The 14,225-nt window shown below is 43.4% G+C and overlaps 1 protein-coding gene across 3 annotated transcripts in view; it reads right to left on the reverse strand.

The window, feature by feature from the left end:
* The window catches only part of rbfox3a (RNA binding fox-1 homolog 3a), a 622,611-nt gene that overhangs the window by 528,020 nt on the left and 80,366 nt on the right, over positions 1-14,225 (reverse strand). For all 3 annotated transcript variants that reach the window (XM_065262753.1, XM_065262754.2, XM_065262751.2), the window contains exon 2: positions 1,642-1,748. The gene's annotated coding sequence lies outside the window, so the exon portion shown is untranslated. The remainder of the gene's footprint in view (positions 1-1,641; positions 1,749-14,225) is intronic.

The following is a 14,225-nucleotide window of genomic DNA, read 5'->3' on the forward strand; positions in this document are numbered from 1 at the left end:
ACAGACAGACAGACAGACAGACAGAAATACTTTAAATCATAGATGGATGGATGGATGGATGGATGGATGGATGGATAGATATTTCAGAAGACAGACAGACAGACAGACAGACAGACAGACAGACAGAGATAAATCCTGCAATTTTAGGTTTACAAAAATATGGTGATAAAGAGGTAACAGTTACAGATGGCAGCTTTTACATCTAGTATCCTTTAGTGTTTTTTATCGAAGATACATCCGGCATCGCGGAGAGTACCCAGTGCTCCCAATAGTGGACGCAGAAACGACACAACTGACTGACAACTTTGCAAGATCACTGCTCATGCGCTGGTGCCCTTGGGAGTCTTTGCTTTCATATTTTTTCTTCCCTCATGGAGTTGTGCCGTCCCTCATGCTGGGTTTGGGAAATGAGCCTCCCTGTATCAATTTGTCCAAGACTTCCAGCCCACTGTCTCTGATAGACCACCTGCCCAGGGCCTCTCATTGCTCCCATGCAGGGGGTGGCAGTACCCTCCATAGGCCCCAAACCCCCAAACCCTGCTGCCTTAATGGCCACCGGCTGCCCTATCGTGCCAGGCAGCCAAGCATGATCTGCACCACCAGACGCCAACACGCTGGTGGAATGATAATAACCTCATACATTTCTGTCTTCTGTTTTACTCGAGACGTATACACCCCCCCCCCCCCCCCCAACGTAAAGAATGACAGTTTGTAATAAGAGCTTTGTATTACTGGAATAAACGTATTCAAGAAAATTATGAGATCCAGACAAACACTGAGAGAGGGTTTTTTTCCACCACAAGTAGCTTTTAGCTGGTTGTTCACTTGACTGTCACGCTGCGTGAGTTCAGCAGCTCAAGTGCACTTACAGACACTACTGCTCGCACCCCCCACCCGCATACTTGGACTGAATGAGCAACAAATCTTTGGGTGCATTTATTCCTTCTGAGGACTGGAGCTTGGGCTCTGTATTTACTTAAAATGAGAAGCAGATTTAGTACTGGAAAGGAGGAAAGTAGGAATTGTAACCAACTCCTAGCCTACTCGGGGGGGTTTGAGTGGCTCTTAATGTTATTTCAAGAGGCTCCCTAAAGCTTAGGTTTTTCAGCTGTTTGATGAAAGCAGTCATTCAGCAGGACACCTGCTAGCAGGACACTGCAAAACGCTTGTATCCCTCTCCAACACATACCTGATGCATGAAATGTATCTTTGCCCATGCAGAAACAACAATCGCAACAAAAAAAGTGTCTGCGCATACTGTTACACGCATTGAAAAAAGATACAGGTGTGTATTAATTTGTCTAAGTTGAGGTAAGAACATAGTAAAATATTGAACAACTGTGTTTTCCTTTAATCATGGTCAAATTTGCTAGAAGAAGGTACCTATTGGTTTAAACTGAATACTTAAGAACATGCTAGATAGGTAGATCTTAGTATAGTACATTCTGACAGATAAAAAGGCCGTCCTTGAATTATATTAGGTTTAGGAGAACCAAAACTAGGTTATCGTGTTAAAAAAAGATGTAAAGGACTAGGATGAAATCATATAAAGTATACTAATACAAGGCATAGTAGGTGAAAGTCTAGTCTATTCAAGACCAGACTATGGAAATGAACTTGAGTGTTTTACTGTGTGCTTACCAGATCAGAGAAGTCTTGTATTCTTCTGGGAAGAAGACTGGATGCTCTCCACTGCTATCAGACACTAGGCTTCAACTGGCAGCATTCCTTCTTGTCTGAACACGAATCTGAGGAAAATAAGACTAAGATGAACTAAAGTGCAGAGATGTAGGGAATTACGAGACAGGCAGAGCTATCAAAAAATACACTGCAAGTCATGTCAAATGATGTTGTGTTAAAGTGTGTCATTTCTGTGACACTAACTGCAAAAATAAAGATTCCCTCCATCTAAAATCACTTACTGTGACAGTGCTACATTAAAATGAAATATCTATACTTCCTGAATGTTTAAACGGTATATATGAAGAGTTTGGTTACAAAACGGGCTAAACGCCACTTAAAAAAAATTTGTTACCGCCAAAATCAGTATTGTATCAGATCAGTATTAAAAAGAAAATTCTTCATTTTACGCAAAATCAGATATCCGCCATGTTCCCTTTCAATACGGTTCACTTCGCATTGCGTCAGTTAGCTGACGCTATGGGGGGAAACTCCTGTTTACTCCGTGACTGAAGCCTATTGGTTAACGTCTGTACAAAGTACAGACCAATGACGTTTGAACCCGCGCGCGGGAGGAACGCGTCCCTATATAAGCGCGGTTCAATCGTCAGGAGCTCATTATTTTCTCCTTCAGCGCGAACCTCTCGCTGCTCCGAAGAAAAAGAAGAAGCCTTACCTCGCCGTTGACAAAAGCCCTGCAGCGGAGTCCAGGCCTAGCGTCTTCCCCTGCCGTTTTCCGGCTGAGAACCGAAGATAGCAGAGTCCAGGTCTAGCGTCTTCCCCTGCCGCTTTCCGGCCGAGAACCGAAGATAGCCTTCGCTTGCCGTGGTACGAGCCCTGTGCAGCGGACACACGCCTGACGAGGTCTCCCCTGCGGCCGCCCGGTAAGATCAATATTTTTAATATAAAGCTATAAGCTAAAAGAGCAGGCGCTGTTGTAATAGCGTCCAGCACAGCGGCTCGGTGAGCCTCTCTGCTATGAATTTCCTCCGAGCGCGTTACCGGTCTGGCACCTCCCACGCCGGGACCGCGCTTATGCTTTGGTTGTCTTATCCATGTTTCGTGCTCCCCCTGCTGTTCCTCTCTCGCCGGGATGAACACACGGCGAGCCATGAGACTAGATGGATGCATAGACAAGCACACACGGACTAACCCCCCCTGTGTTCTGTCACACCGCAACCGTTCATGCTTACAGAGTCCCTTCGCTCCTCTTACATTCAGTGGCGAGATCTCTGGCACATATATTAATCCCCCGAGTGCATCGGGTGATACCGTCACGACGCATGGCTGTTCTGTCTGTGTTGCTGCTCCCCTCTGCCGTTCCTCTCTTGTTGAGATGAACAAGCGGGGAACCGTAGACCTGGATAGATGCATACGACAAGCAAACACGGGCGGTCTGCCCCTGTCTCTGTCATAGCACAGCCACTCGTGCTCCACGCTCGCGGAGTCCCTCGCTCCTTTCCCCACAGTGGTGAGGTCTCTTAACGGCTTAGCTAGCACGCGGTATTACGGCTCGCTGCCTCTAAATGCAGCTGTCCAGTGTTCAACGATTACAGAGCTTCATGCCCCTCCCCTCCTGGAGCGGCGCGATCTCATTCGTCTGCTCGATAGGGCCGATTCGCCGCTATTGGAGCACCAAGAACACTCATTATAAGAGAGCTTCATGGCCCTCCCCTCCTGGAGCGGCACGATCTCATTCGTCTGCTCGATAAGGCGGACACGCCTCTATTGGAGCGCTAAAACACTTATTATAGAGCTTTACTGGCCTGAGCCGATCTCACTTCAGATAGCTCATTCTTTGTCTGCCTGGTAATTTCTCTCTGGTTTAGACGGAATCAGAGGCAGAACGAATTTGTTTATAATATACTGAGGCCCGAATACCTCCCTTTATTCAGTCCCGTCCTATATCAGTGCGCTGAATATTGGTACATTCTTATATATATACCCGGTTTTTCTGCCCTTTTAATAAACGGCAAAACCGCGGGCCTCACGGCAGACTTCCTCTCTGCGATGGGTTCAGTCTGACATTAAACCACCTAGACATACTACCCTGCTCCGTGAGCCGTTCGGTCACCGTCACTACTGAGGCTTGTGCACCTGAACGGCTGAGCTCTGGTCTCCGCAGCACAGCTGCATCAACAGAGAACGAAACTGTCTGGGAGAAAAGGGGTTATGTCGCGCCTCGGCTGGACTGCCCTGAAATGTTTTCTGTGTGCTGTTTATCCAAACATACTGTGTAATACTGTCGGCTATGCGACCTCACTATAGTGGCGAACGGTATTTAATTCCTCTAAAAAGAGTAATTTCCGTGCTTACTATACTGTGTTTTGACACCCACGGTTGTACGGTGTCTCTAAACACTTTATCGCCTTACTGACAAGCAATCAGTAATACGCACATACGGCCCGCTGTCCATAATTCTATCGACGCTAGCCGAAAAAACCCCGGTTTGGCCATATACTGTGTATTGACACCCCACGACTGTACGGTGTCTCTAACACCTTTCTGCCAAATTCGCTCGCAGCCCACCTCAGTTTCTCCGCTACGATGCTGATGGCGCAAACGAGCACGGTCTTACGGCTGTTATTCTCTCTTCCTAGAGGAAGGACAGCCTCAGACTTTTGCATGGCTCCAAGCGTTTGAATCGCGCCCTCTCCGGACGGCCACTCAAAGGCTTACAGCCAAGCGGTTTATGACGTTTTTCGGCCATATAGCTGATTTATATTAGCGGATCCGAAGACGATCACACCTCCGCTCCAATACTCGGAGATATTAAGGGTAATATCAACCTCAAGTGAGCTTGCTACCCGCCACAATAAGTTTCAAAGCTTAAAGCGCGCGCACAGTCAGACGCGCGCGGCATCTCGTTTAAGACGGGCACACGTACCCCTCTAACGAGCCTCAGAAAGCTGAATATCGTGGCATTCTGTTCATAAGTCCACTTCAGTTTGACTAAGCAAAGGTCCCGCCCCGAGCTGACGGCCGGGAAGCTTGCTTAAGTTACACACGGTTGCATGAAGTGCTGTCATTACGAGCTAGCCCAGCATTTGCTGTGGGTTGAACACGCTTTACGACAGCAATCAGCCTTCGGCGCGTGGAACGCCGTTTGTCTCATATAAATCACCTTGTACTGTGAATACGGTACATTAAGAGGATGATTTAGCACTGCAGCACTCTCGACCGTGTTATTGTGATAATGCGGTCGGGCAATCTACGGTGGTTTCATTATTTACCGAACCAGACTGAGATCTCGCCCCCTGAACAAGCTGACGAGTCATCTCCTTTATAAACTCATTGCATCGCTTTATAAGCTATGTTCAATCAGAGTGATACGCATCTCATGCTTAACTACCAATATTAACCCATTACGATGGGCGTGCGGAGATGGCATCCGTGGGACACGACCTACATTACGTGCCTTATGACACATTGACACAAGCTGCTAGGACCCCTTTCACGAGGCGTCCTTATGCAAAGTCTGATCCATTCTGTCTAGTGACATTTGAAAGTCAAAACCCCCCGCGAATCGCCGGTGGAACACTTTTCTCCTCACTACAGAGGCACGGCGGCTCTCTCCCCTACCTATATCTATGTGGCCGTGATAACAGCGAACCACGCTTTTACGACCGACCATTCATTTAATTCACAAGCCTGTCATCTCTCAGATGCGGACGGCGGCGGTAACAGCGAACCATGCTTTTACGGCTGGCCATTCACTTTATTCATAAGCCTGTCATTTCTCAGATGCGGACGGTGCCCGAGGCACAGCGCTCTGGAACTGTCCAAGGTCCTGTATGACACATACGTCTGACGTACATCAGACGATCAGCTGTTCATCTGCGTCACAGATCACTCACTAGAGCACCTGTCAATACAGGCTATTTATGGATCGTTGACGTTATCACCTCCCGTGACAATTATGCTCACTTGTCTTAGAGCATGGGCATGGTCTTAGAGGTTTCTCATTGACAATTGTGACACGGCCGGCTGGTCCCCGCCGTCCACGTTGTCAGTTTACAGCTTCGACATCCCTGCTTCGCGCACTACTGAGGTTTGTTGCATTAAAGGTGCGCCCATTAGCTCACCTGTATGCACGATATGGTTTTTAATTATATGCGTCCACCGTGCGCTTAGAGAAGCTCACATGTACACGCTATAACATTTTGGTATACAATAAGATGCGCTTGGGAAAGCTCACCTGTATACACAGCTGTGTTATGCTTTGTGACACATACATTGTTGTTCATCTGTGTACGTTCACGGTGCGTTGGGTGCCCACCGTTACGTTCATCAATCATATCTGTACACATTCACGGCGCGTTCTGTGCACTGATTTATCTATACGCATTCACGGTGCACTGAAGAGTTCACCCGTGTGCGCACAATTTATTATCAGAACACATGACGGCGCGCTCGAGAATCTTGCCGGCCTGTGCATTATAACACTCTGATTCATCTATATGCATTCACGATGTATTCAAGTGTTCACCTGTGCCCGTGCAATTTATAGTCAATACACATTTACGGCGCGCTTGGAAAGCTCACCGATCTGTGCACTATAATACTACCTATATGCATCCCGATGCGCTCGAGGGTGCACCTGGGTTCACACTATTGTGGTATCTGTATAATCCCACGCTACGAACCGTTCTGCCGCATATTATAGTCAGATCGGCCGTTCGTGAGCTGCGCAGATCACTCACTACGTATGTCTGTTGCTAACAGTGGTTATTTAGATGGATCGTTGAAACCATCGCACTGGCTCACGCCCCTCTATGAGCTATGTCCTATATAGAGCCCACTCTGTGCGAGTTTGGCTTCTTCATGAACTTGGTCTACAGGGGTATCTATATCTATATTTGATATCTGCTACGCGGCCGGCTGGTCTTCGCCGTCTACGTTGTCAGATTGTACAGCTTAGACGTCCCTGCCCTACGAGCGCAGGTTCTCTCGGCTCAATCATGCACGCTCATGCGTTTTATGTGTACACCACGGTGCGCTCAGCGAGCTCACCAACGTGACTCTGAATTTACTTATCTCGCACAGCCGCGGCGCGCTCGGTACCTCGCCGTCTTGTGCTATGTTATGTGCCCCCGGTGCATTTAAAACCCCACCGTGTGCGCGTCAACAATTTATATGGTGCTTACACATTTGCTTTTAAAGCTGTGAATATGCCGGGTATAGGGCCACACGCAGTGTCTCTCCGGTAAGGCACTTCAGTACGTTGTGTATGCACGGCGTGATGGGATTACGTTCCCCCATAGCGTCAGCTAACTGACGCAATGCGAAGTGAACCGTATTGAAAGGGAACGCTTAGGTTACTCACGTAACCCCGGTTCCCTGAAATAACGGGAACGAAGCATTGCGTCTCTTGCCGTGCCACAAACGTCTACGCAGCGAGTGTTATTCGGCTGCGCGCTTCAGTCGAATATAATGAGCTCCTGACGATTGAACCACGCTTATATAGGGACGCGTTCCTCCCGCGCGCGGGTTCAAACGTCATTGGTCTGTACTTTGTACAGACGTTAACCAATAGGCTTCAGTCACGGAGTAAACAGGAGTTTCCCCCCATAGCGTCAGCTAACTGACGCAATGCTTCGTTCCCGTTATTTCAGGGAACCGGGGTTACGTGAGTAACCTAAGCGTTATTATGTCATCTTTTCTGCGACAAACGCCAGTCATCCTTTTCTGCATAATGCAATACATCTGCTTAACCAATCACAGCACACCATTCCATTCATTGTAAACAATTATGGCGGCACACACAGAATCCTAGTTTTTTTGATGGAACTGAACATAAACATCAAAATTGATAATAATTGAAAGGCACTTGGGTGAAGGAAAAATGCCGGGTGTTGTTTGTTCTCACACGACAGCATCGAGCTTCTGTCATGCTAACACATTGACCCCAGGGGATCTTATGAAAAACTTTCCATTATTTTACTCAAAGCCAATAAAAATCGAGCAGGACCAAAACATCTTACAGCTGATCGCTGTCAAAAAAGTTCAGTGACGACGTCCCAAGGATGACAGCAGCAATGACAGTGTTCTTAATATGACAAAGTAAGTGTTGTGATTAATACCATTAATGTTTATTTTTTTAATCAGTGTATACCACTAGTCAACTTAATGAATATAAAATGGCAAAGATGAATGCACATTTATATATTGATTCAATAGATATACCGTACTTTCCGGACTTTAAACCGCACCGAAATATAAGCCGCATCATTTAAAAATGCGTCGTTAAAACGAAATAACATATAAGTCACAGTGGACTATACGTCGCGTTTATTTAGAAAATTATTTCACAAACTCCAAGCCGAAGAACAGACATTTAATCTGGAAAGCATAAACAATAGCAGACAGAACAGCAGGCTGAATAGATGTCTGTACATTAAAAGTTATATTATCAGTTATTTAAACAATAAACCATAGCATACAGAACTTACTTGGAAGGTTGAATAGTCTAAATTAACCGAACAAGCCAAATAGCGTGAAGTTCGCATACTCGTCATTCTACATTACAGAATCCATTAAATTGCCTAATTACAGAAGCAGCATATGGCGGACTCTCGCGGCTGTAGACGGTAATGATGTCTCTTGCCTAATAAATCAAAAAATTAATTCATACTGACTTACAAGGCGCACCTTACTGTAAGTCGCAGCACCAGCCAAGTTATGAAAAAAACCCCGAAAAAAACTAACTTTTTAGCCAAATTAGTCAAAATGGATTTATTGCGTTTTGGAACCAAACTCTTCATACAGTATCTGTGGGTGCAGTAATGCATACATTACGGACACACTACATCTGCCATGTTTTCGTTGTCACATGATCTTTATGTTTGTTCACCTATGACGTAATAACATCATCAACGAAAATACTCAGGTGTTGTTAAACAAATAAAATTTAGCTGTAAGGAATACATTTTAGTATCACACTTAAACGAAGCCGCCAGGCTTACAGTTTTTCCGTATTTTTAATTTACCAAAACGGTTTCATTTGGCCTCATGAGATACTGTAGAAAAGTGTCTATCCGATGTATACTAAAAAAATCTCAGCAGAAGCAGTCGATCAGGGATGTTCAAACTCGGACCTGCAGAGTTTAACTGAAACTTCCCTCAACACACCTGCCCGAAAGTTTCTAGTCTGCCTAGTAAGACTTGATTAGCTGGATCAGGTGTGTTTGATTAGGGTTGGAGCAAAACTCTGCAGAGACACGACCCTCCAGGAGCAAGCTTGGACACCCCTGCAGTAGATCATCCGTATCTGTATTTCTCACATTTATTTCCATACTGAGATTTCACATACCACTCCTTTCGCATGCTACTCCATACTTCGCTGTGTTTGGACGGCTGAGTGAAAAGTGACAGTGATGAGCTGAGCATTTCACTCAAAGTTGAAAGTTTTGCCTAGCTGGGGTGCTCAAATGCCAACTGCTGGCACTTTGTAAAAGCATGGCGCTTATAGTGGAAACAATTGAAAACATACCTGCCTTGGTGTACAGTTATTTTAGAAAGCCTTGATTGAAAGGTTCTTCAAAGAACTAAGGGGTACTAATAGTTATGTAAAGTAACTATTTCTTTCTTACTTGCATAGTCAGTGGTATTTCACTACAAATAGCCAGAAAGTTTTTTATGAAATCATACAGTCTGACAGAAAAAAAACTTTCAGGAATATTTATATCGCAACTGTTGATATAAAGCATGAGCAGCCATGTCACCTGCACCTACAGCAACAAGATGGGCAAATGAGACAGGGTTCAAAAGACAGATCTTCCTCTCTCTCTCTTTCTCTTTTCTGAGAATACTCCTGGACGGACACCATGCTAGAGGTCACCGATGATGCTGACAGAGTAAAATATGATGGTTTTCAAATCGTGTGCACGGGCAGCCTGAGGGAGCAGGATTGGGTCAGCGCTCTACCTTGCCCAAACAGAACTATTCATTCAATCGCCCTTGTACCAGCTTGATTTCAGCGTTCAACATTTGTTCTGTTATCCCCAACTTTCTTTCTTTTTTTTTTTACCTAACTGTACTCTTTCACCTAACACGCTTTTAACACTCATTCTCCCGGGACGGTTTGTACAGCCTATAGCCTACTTGAGATTTTTCTTCTAGTCCACAGGAAGAATAAAATATCTCTTGTTGAGGAGACTACCCGTCTTACATTTTTAAAGCACACCTATTTCATTGCTAAAAACAATGTTATTTTATGTATTTGCTTTTTATGTATTTGTTTTTTTATGTGTTTGCGTGGTTTGTGGTTTAAAAAGCTGATTTTTTCCACATACCATACATTTTTGTAGCTCCAGATTTCACTCTCCAGAAACGCACGGATTTTGTACAAAACTGTCCGGTCTGAATACCTCTGACGTCAGCAGGAAATGTGACGCTCCTTACCATGTTTAAATGATTCAGTTACAATGCAATGCTAACAGGAGTTAACTTATAGGCTGTGAGTCCAAAGCAGGAGGAATTATGATCATGTCGGTCTTGTCTACATCACCAATCCCAGAAAGTAAGCTGTTTCCTACAATCCGTGTGTTTGTTGTAGTCCAAGAAAACAGATTTACATCGGAGACAATAACTCGACTCATCATTTACTTTGGGTTTGTACCTTTTGCATATCGTTAACATGTACTAATACACACTTACACACCAAAGGAAATGTAAAATCGTGAATTGGACCATGGGTGCCCTTTAAAGCATCTAAGAAATAGAATTTTAAATACAAACTGATGCAAAAAAATTCAACACTCTAAGTCTCGGTTGTTTCAATTCATGGTTGGGTCAGACATGGACATTTACTCTGTTCATTTAACCCAACAGTTAGGTTTGTCAATATTTAACACAACCATGGTTTAAAACAACGCGACTATCAGACGCTTAATCTATCTGTAATTCAGTATCAATTGCAAATTTCTTATTGTATAAAGAAAAAGTGGACCCTTAGCTGTAAACAGCCTTCCTTCCTCACAAATCTGTCTGCTCAGTCGCTTGATCAAAGTATCTGTTCTCCAAAGTGTTCCAAGAGCCCGGAGCTCTGGGGCAGATAGCTTTGAAGCCCCTGGAAATACAATGCCAGCACTGAGAAAAGCTCCCCTTTAGCTCCCGGTGTCCGCCCCTTGTCGCTTTTCTGGCAGCTCGCGCAATCCCTCTCCTCCAACACGCCTTCCAAAAATAAGGACAGACGATCTCAAGGTTCTTTAATGAACTGTCAAGCGTCTCAGCTCCAGGCTGTACACAAAGATAGGCACCTCAGCAGAGCTCAAACTTACTGTACAGAACAGAGTCAAAGAGAAACCCGCGGAAAAAAAACCTTTCACCTGAGCGTTCCCAGCTCAGCAATAGCTGTTCGGGTTTTTGTCAAAGTAAGCGATCTAATGTGTTGATTGCTGAATTTTTCATTTGCTTGTGGCATTTATGTTGTTGACCTTTGTAGCGCTTTTCACATGGACACGGTTCACCTTCACAGCTGACAAGAAAACCATTGAGTTTTTGTACAGCCACACTCTAAAAATGGCTGGGTTATTTTTTAACCCAAAATGCTGGGTTGAGTCTGTTGGGTTGTTTTGCTGGGTTAATTTTTAACATTTTAAACACTTTTTGGGTAGTTTCAGTTTTCTGGTTGTTGGGTTAAAACTGCTGGGTTATTATACTGGGTTGTTTGAAGAGGCTCACGTGCTTCGCGCCTTTGATGTTTGAATGTGCTCAGCAACGGTCGTCGTGAAAGGACAGAGTCACTGGAAGCAGTTGTTTCAAGATAAGTTTATATGTTTTTGTAAACATTTCATGAATATAAACAAGATTATAACATTTTGCGAGACAGCAACGTGTTAATTTATACAGACTAAGACGACGGGTGTAATTTAGAGGAATGACGACTGTTACCTCAGATCCCCATTTACAAAAATTGACTCGAATAATCGTTCTAAGATGTTTAATATGTCATATTAATAAAATTAATAAAATCGATGTTACAAAATCCCCATCATACGGTTGATTACGTTAACTCATGACAATTTCTGTAAGCCTTTAACAAAGCGAGTCAAAACCGGTACCGAGTCGACCTCCGCAACGTTTCGGCTTTTTGTGTCACACACGCGCATAGTTTTCCCAGCTTAGCAATAGCGACACTATTAAATTAAAGTTGATGACAAACGAGTTGCTTTCTTGTCATTCGATATGGAAAGACAGACCGCGAGGCGCGAGCACAAGTTAACTTAACCGGCGGCGGAGAATTGCGGAGCCGGCGTCTACTCTGTCACTGAGAGGCAGGGACAAGCAGCACATTCACTTCACAGTCGGTACGGCGGGTAACGCGTCAATAAATGAAAACGAAACAGCGTTTCCAAGAACCGGTGTCTTATATGTATATTGCTTGGTCCTCTCTTTTAAAATGAAACAATAATGTCAGTGTTTGGACATGAACTTGAATACATAAATGCATTTGTCACCAAGACACTGCGTGTCACTGCGTGTACAGTTTAACAAACATTTATATGTGTTATATGAATGAAGATGTGTTATTGAGTCGTATTTAGTTACTATTTTATATTAATTTAATAATATTCTTGGGTTGTCTCCTGTGATTTCAAGTTTATATTGACCAACCCTCTGATCTGTGGCTGATACTGTATCAGAGATGTTATGTTTTTAGCAGAGATCAGATGTGATGTTGTTTTCCCATTCTTTTTGTCTAGAGAGTGCAGAGTTTTTATGTCCATCCATTAATAAGGCTAGCAAGACCTTCATACAACTTCAGCCAGTAAGTATAACATTTAATAACTCCTATTTAAAATGTATTGGGAATGTCTTAATTATCTGCTGCATTTTATTCTGCAGCACTTTATTCTTTATAGTCAGATCATCCTATTTGTCAGTCTGTGTGGTTTGCAGCCTTTGTTGTTGGCACAACAGTTAAAGGAGTGTAACACCAAAGTCTTATGCAAACCGATGACAGGCCATTGCATTTTTGGGGGGAAAAATCTCACACGTGGTGGTAAAGCGGCCAGGGATGCAAAAGAAAGTCTTATAATTTTTATAAAATGTATAATTCACTTGGCCCACATGGTTTTCTGAACACTTAAATCTGATCATTTAGTTCAGACCACTAAAAGTTTTTTCCTCTTTTGTAGATTGCAACAAATGTGGTGGAAGTTCTTCTCTGGACAGAATCCTCGAAATCCTTTCCTTTATTTCCTGGCCATGGGAAACATGCAATCAGTCTCTCTGATGGAGCCAATACGGAAGTGACTTAAACTGCAATTCAGCCAAGATGGCGACGGCACGCACCGCCTACTTTAGGCTTCAAAAATGCTCTTCACAATCAATGGGTGACATCACGGACACTACTTTCATATTTTTTTTCAGTCTATGGTTTAAAGGCATTTTACGTGCTTGAAAATAAATACCCCAGGCAATGTGCATCTACTGTAGTCTGTCATTTTCCAAATGGATGAATCCTCTGCTGTTCGGTTCCTTTGTACATCTTTGTTCGTGAGGAGTAACTTTAATAAATGAAGTATTTTTAGTCAAATACATTCCATACTCTGAAACTTGGAACATCTGTTCTGTAAAAAACATCTGTAAATTATTTTACTTTTAATTTAACAATTACATTGTTTATTTTCTTACACTGCTGCAGTTTTGTTTATGTACATTTCAGTATTTCATTTATATATTGTATATACTTATATACAAATTCTGTTTTAAATTCAAACAAATTGATTTAACCTGTTACATTGTTACTTCAATGTGCATAATTTCTGATATTTAATAAATATATTTATACTTGATGTCAGTAAGCAGCAGTCCTTTAAATGATTTTGCAACTGCCAACTGTAAAAATTTAAGAGTTTGTAGTTATTTTGAAGTCAAATAAACATTTATTTGGTGTTCACAATGGTCTTGATTTACAATAAAGCACATGATAAAAATAACCCAGCAAGAATAACCCAAACCCAGAATATTAATCTCATAAGTGGTTAAAATGACTACACGTTGGGTTTTTTCAACAACCCAACCTGCTGGGTTAAAATGTGTTACCCAGCGTGTTGGGTTACTTTAACCCAGCATGTGTTCTGTCCAATATTTACCCAGCGCTGGGTTGCCAATTGGGTTGTTTTTAACCCAACCATTTTTAGAGTGCATACCTCAACAATTCAATTGCCTTTATATGTAAAAAAGGGAAAGCGAATAGGATCGCTTCATTTCTGGACAGTAGTATTTTAGACTACACTGTAAAGGGCGATTTATAGTCGTGCGTAGGTCCTACGGCGTAGCCGCGACGGCGTAGGTTCCGCGTCGGTTTTCATTTATACTTGTGCGTCGTCGTCCGCGTCGACGTGCAAACACACCCGCAGACCGCTGGTAGGCAGTAATCACGCGTGTAACCACAGTAGCAGCAAAAGAAGTCACAGAAGAAGAAGCTTAGCAAGTAAACCCACAAACGAAGAAGAAACAGCAACTTGTTGTGTATAATTTGAGAAGACCAGCAATGATGGAAGTAAATAAACAGTGACTTATGTTGCAGTTTGAGT

The sequence above is a fragment of the Paramisgurnus dabryanus genome, chromosome 1, assembly GCF_030506205.2.
Source record: "Paramisgurnus dabryanus chromosome 1, PD_genome_1.1, whole genome shotgun sequence".
Taxonomy (NCBI): domain Eukaryota; kingdom Metazoa; phylum Chordata; class Actinopteri; order Cypriniformes; family Cobitidae; genus Paramisgurnus; species Paramisgurnus dabryanus.